The 6,000-nt window shown below is 29.1% G+C and overlaps 1 protein-coding gene across 1 annotated transcript in view; it reads left to right on the top strand.

The window, feature by feature from the left end:
* The first annotated feature begins 1,147 nt into the window (after window positions 1-1,147).
* The window catches only part of LOC118204609 (prostaglandin E2 receptor EP3 subtype-like), a 378,063-nt gene continuing 373,210 nt past the window's right edge, over window positions 1,148-6,000 (top strand). Inside the window, exon 1 of the mRNA XM_085823723.1 lies at window positions 1,148-1,311. The gene's annotated coding sequence lies outside the window, so the exon portion shown is untranslated. The remainder of the gene's footprint in view (window positions 1,312-6,000) is intronic.

The raw sequence follows: 6,000 nt of genomic DNA, 5'->3' as shown, positions 1-6,000 counted from the left end.
TACAATTTCTGAGGTTATTGGTTTCTTATAATTAATACTATGATTTGGCGTTAGTAAGTGAAGAAAGATTTTAATTGTTTTAAAATATGAAATGAGCTTGCCTTTATTTATGTGCTGACATTTTGAAAAAATTAACAAAAATGTATCTTTAGTTTCAGTATGAATGAAAAGGAATTCTTGAATTCTCATTTTTAAGGCATTTTAAATCTCTTTCACGTGGAACATTAGATGAAGATAAAAAGATGTTAAAAATGAATTTAAGGGAGAAACATTCTTGAATCTGTTGGTAAATTTAGATGAGTTTATAAGGTAAGAATTGAAGAAGAGTGAAGAAAATCTAGTAACTAAACACTTGGTTACCAGTTTCTGAGACAACTATAAAATGAAATGTATTGCCAATTCTTTAAACTATGTGAAGGCATAAAATCTAACACATTTAATAAAAGATGAAATCGGTGATTTTTTAATTGCATTGAAGCATATGATATTAAATAACATATGTTTTAACTTCAGAAAATTTAAAAGCTGTAGGATCGAAGGCAAATAGTCATGAATTTCCATCACTGTACATATTTTTATTTACAGCAAACATTTGATCACATTTGACGATGGACCAATCGTTGCTAAGAAAATTTTAGTTTTACATTTGCTGTTACCATACCAGTATATGCCTGAGAACTTTAATTTGAATTTTGTCAGCTTTGCTCTAAAGAAAACAGCAAGGAATAGCTAAAAAGTTCCTTTCTCATTTTAAAAAATATGCTTAGGAAAGTGAACCTTTACTATTCAGTACGTATTTAACATAAAGGAAGTACATAGAGATAGTTCTTGCAAAATACTATTATTATAAAAAGTAATTTCTAATGCAAATGTTATTTTCAGCTTAGAAAATTTCGTGGTATGTTTATTAAACATTACCAAAAGGTTTAACCTTCTAAGTAAAGTTTCGGTTTTTCAGACTCGCCGAAAACGGAAATCTTGATTCATTTTGATACATATCAAATGTGATTAGCAAGAATACTGAGAGTCAAATCAATTGCTTTTCACAACTAATAAATTTGTTCTAAGAAAACGCACCCTAGCGGCGGCTGTAAGCAACATGTGGTTGTTTTCTGAAAATATCCGCCGCGGAAGAGGAACCGCCTGCCATTCGCTTTCCCGCTGAAACGGAGATTCGATCGTTTTCGTCCCAGATGTCAAAGGGAAGAATTACTTCTAAACGGAACTAAAAGATGGAAATAACTTGAACTTCTGAAACTTTTGGATAAAATTGTTAGATTGAAGGCAAAGGGCATCCGAATTTTAGAAGTGGTAAGTTTTAGTCTTTTTCTTTAAGAATTTAATCTTCGAGTTTGTTTCGTATAAATTTGTAAAAATATTCTACAAATTTATTTCGAAAAAGTTGAATTAGCATATGTCTCTTCTTCGTTGTTTAAAAGTTATAGTCGATTCACTTTATGCGCAATTACTTAAAATAATGCATTTTATTTTATATCTTTGTTATTTAAAAAATTTCTTTGTAGTTACTTGAGTAGAAGAATATGCTTCATCAATATAAATACCCTTTTGTCTTTCTTCTAATTTGTTTTTAGTTACTATGTTAAAAATGACCATTAAATTTTATGGTTTCAGTTAATTTATTAAAATGACAATGTAATTAAATCCAGTGGTTAATATTAATTATTTAAGAAATAAGATCATAAAATTTAGAAAATGGTGCGTCACTTTAAAGCATCAAACAAAATTATTCTTTTATTTTTTGATGGACATAAACTGTAGAATGAAACAAACTTTAAATGTTCTTGCGACATAAACTCTTATTTACGTCATATTTATCACAGCCAATTTGTGCAAAAAATATAGATTCGTTTGTTTAATTTGTAAGAAAGGGTAAGAAATATGTTTATTTCAGCGCTTCTAAATGTAAGTATTGTTACTATCTTTGCTAAAATTTTTATTACTTCTTCAAAGCGTTTCGAAAGTTGTATATAAGAAGCAATATTTACTTACGAATGTACTTCAAATGTTTTCAGGTTACAAAAGGTAAATTGTGATAACTGCTATTGGTAGTCAGTTTCGCTATCACTGAACATGTACTCAACTTAATTGTATTATGACTGATGCAGATATAATACTTCTTCAGCTATATAACTATGGAAATAATTTAGATAATACATTTCTTTATGGATGCTGTTGTGTTTAAATGTAAAAATAATTTGTTTAACGTAGTAAATTTCTTCATATGCGAAAAAAATATAGTTTTTTTCATTGTTTAAAAATATTAATTCGTTTTAATTCATTCTAAACGACGGGAATATAAGAACTAAATAATATTAAAATAAAAAATAGATCGGATTTTATATTACGCCAAAACCGGCGTTTCTTTCATTTACAGACATATACACGTTTCGAGAGCATTTGGGCTAAAAATAATATTTAATTCCTTCTAAACGACGGGAATATAAGAAATAAATAATATTAAAATAAAAAATAGATCGGATTTTATATTACGCCAAAACCGGCGTTTCTTTCATTTACAGACATATACACGTTTCGAGAGCATTTGGGCTAACGCCACACTGGGCTAAAAATGTTTAAAAACACTATATCTTTAGAATTTCCGATAAGCTGTCTCGCGCGCTGGAGGTAAAAATGTTTTATTTCCTACAATTGTTGCCACTGATTGCTTTGAAACAGTTGAGTTTTTAAATTCATTAATAGCAAGTTCGAAATTCCAAATTTAGGTTTCCAGGTGCCCATGTTCGGGTGGAGGCTATGTTATTCAAAATTTGATGAATCGAGGTACCGTTGTTTTTTCACAATACACAATACAATTGACAATACAATTTTCACAATACAATTGAGAAACATATACACATTCATGTAGATTCTTCATTATTTATTTTCTTTAAATGTAATGCAGGGCGATAAAATTTGATGACAACAATTTGAAAAGTGTTACAGCCGTTTGACGCTAAATGCCGTTTAAAAACTTCTAGCTCTTCTAGGATAGCGCCCATTTGGGCTAATTATTCACTTATAATACGTAAATAAATAGAAACATCAAATAATTACAACATAGCCTTCTTGTCGCTGTAACATACAACTCTTATTTTAGCACTACGCAATGTAAATAATAAATGAATAAATAATTAACTGTAATTTTTACTCCTTACTAAAAGTTACAGTTAATGAATAAATAAAATAAAACCATGTGAGTTTTAATCATTAGGAAATAAAGAAGATTATTTATCTAAAGTTTGGTTGAGTGTGATTTTATTAGGACTTTAAATCATGAGTATTATAGAAGAGGGATAATAAATGTAACAAGTACAAAAATAAAATACTCTATATCATGAAAAGAAACACCTAACTAGATACGATAATACAAATTTAAAAACCACTAAAAATTAAATCTTAAACCTGAAATCTTATTTAGAGTTTAGTTTATTTTTGTGCATCTTTAGAGTTATGCTATTTTAAATGAATACAGAAGAGGAAGGAATATAAAAAAATGACATGAAATTTTCACATACTGACATTTCGTTTTATCTCAAATAAAGTAGTTTGATTTTATTTAAGTTTTAAAATCCTCAATATTTGTACCTTTGATTAAATTTTATTATTTTAACAAAATGTTGTTTTCAATAATATTAAAACTAAATATTTATGATTTTTCAATGTCTAAATTTGATTTCTTTTATTATTTAGCAATGTGATTTATTCCTTTATAATTTTTTGTGAATTATTTGTCAGCACGATTTGATTTATACCTTTGAAAATAAAATTAGGTTTAAGCCAACATTTGATGTTATTAGCGAAAGAATATATGCATTTAAAATTTAATGTAAGATAAACATTCGCATCACGTAAAGCCAAAATTAAGATCTTAAATTTTCCAACTGCTTATGCTGTATTATTACACTTTTTGGACATGTAATATAGGTTGATTCCAAAGAATAACTATTCAAGCTTAATTTAATTAATCTTGAGCATTAAATTTTGTGAACTCCTATGATGATGTAATAGAAATTCTATGTCACTGTAGTTTTGAAAATTCGAGCTCAACTTTGGAATTTATATTTCTCACTAATGAAGATAAAAAAATTAAGAGTCATATTTCATCGTTAATAAAGGTAAACATAGTACATATTTAACCTCTAATCTGTCTCTATCTATATATAAATGAATGCTTGTTTGTTTGTAGTTTATAAAAATCTGCAATTTAATTCTTAGCTTTATGAAGCTTGACACACTCGACCTTCAAAGCAAGGGGAAGGTCACTGTCTACATAAGATTTATCAAAAACTAGCCTATGGCATCCGCACTCTTTACATACATATATCTCTTTATATGGATATATTTAACGACTTTTCGATTAAAAACTCAGCGGTTTAAAAGCTTTGCTTTGCCACTCTGCAGAGCGTAAGATATATATGTGTTCAAATTTAATCATAGAACTCGGTAATATAAAAAAATTGTGTTGTCACTAGGGAAAACGCGATTATATTAATTTATCTCGAATTTAATAAGCAAATTCGTCTATTGAAGAGAAATGTTCTGCCACTGCCCAAATTAAAATATTTTAAAGTATGTTATCTTTCAACAAAGCGTGAAATATCTAATTTTTCATGCATTAACATTCCCGTTACTACATCATACGCATTTGCGTTTCGAAAGTGAACTTTTAATAGTCGTCGGAAAGCATTACTTTTTCTGTGAAATCAATTATGCTACCAAAACGAAAATCGATTGCTCGATCTACACCTCAAGCACGAAAGAAGCAGTCATTACGAGCTTCAAAACAAACGAGCAACTGGAAGCCAGACTGTAAAACGTTCGAATGCACATCGCTCCAGTCCGTTCGTATGAAACCGACGAGCAATGGGAAGCAAGACTGGAATTTTCCAGTACGCACTGCTCAAGCTCGTTTGTCTGAAACAGACGAGCAACGGGAAACAAGACTGGAAAACGTTCGAGTACCCACTGCTAGATCCAGACGATCCAATGCATGATCCACTGCATGCTGATTTAAATATTGATGCATTCCATTACGGTGATAATTATGATTATAATCTTCATATAAGTGTGGTCGTTGGAAACATAGTTAAATTATGCATGTATTTGCAAAGTACTCTAATTTGAGAATGAAGCTTTAGAAATGTGCTGCGCAGGTGAAAAAGTGAAATTGCCAGAATCAAATTCACCACCCGAACCATTATTAACGTTTGTATCAGGTGACACAAGCCAATTGAGACATGCAAAATACGCCAAAAGAAGAAAATTCATAACAGAATAAAACACAAACCATTTCTTTCCTTTAAAGAAAACTGTTATTGCAACGCATGCTGGTAACAGCTAGTGAAGATAATAAATATAAAATCATTAAAAATACTATTAAATGGATCTAGCATTTAATTTCTTTTGCATTTTAAACGTAGAATAAGAGCATGAACTTTGGAAGAGAAACTCATAATTCCACTGAGACTTAAAATACATGTGGTTCGTTCTAATTTCTCATGTTATGCTAGAATAACTGCTTAATTTCTTTAACTTTCAACTTATTGTTAATGAAAGAAATTACAGTTGCATTTTTTCCTTTCATTTGCCATGGCATTTTTATTGATGTTTCAATAAATATATCATGAAAATAGGAGTGTGTGCATTTATCGTATTCAGAATCAGCGGTTATTAAAATTGCTGCACCAATGTTTTTCTAGACAAATTAATTTCATGAAATGCATTATTTAAGAAATAATGTCGTAAAGCAAGGAAAAAGAGTTTTAATGTTACAGATTTATCAGCAATTGCTCTGAAAACTGCGTATTTTTGCGTAAAAACGTGCATGTGATTTTCATACCTTCATTCATTTTATTCATTTTTTAGGGAGTTTGAAGGGCTGCTTCCATGAATAGAATATCATTCGAATCCTAATAACTAGGAATTATTAGGAAACTAATTATTAATTGAATAAATTTTGAAAAAAATCTGAAATTTTTC

The sequence above is a fragment of the Stegodyphus dumicola genome, chromosome 9 (assembly GCF_044657685.1).
Source record: "Stegodyphus dumicola isolate Sdum_Otavi_A_Nest chromosome 9, ASM4465768v1".
NCBI classification, from domain to species: Eukaryota; Metazoa; Arthropoda; class Arachnida; order Araneae; family Eresidae; genus Stegodyphus; species Stegodyphus dumicola.
The sequence above is the reverse complement of the archived record's forward strand: the minus strand, read 5'-3'. Positions and strand labels throughout refer to the sequence as shown.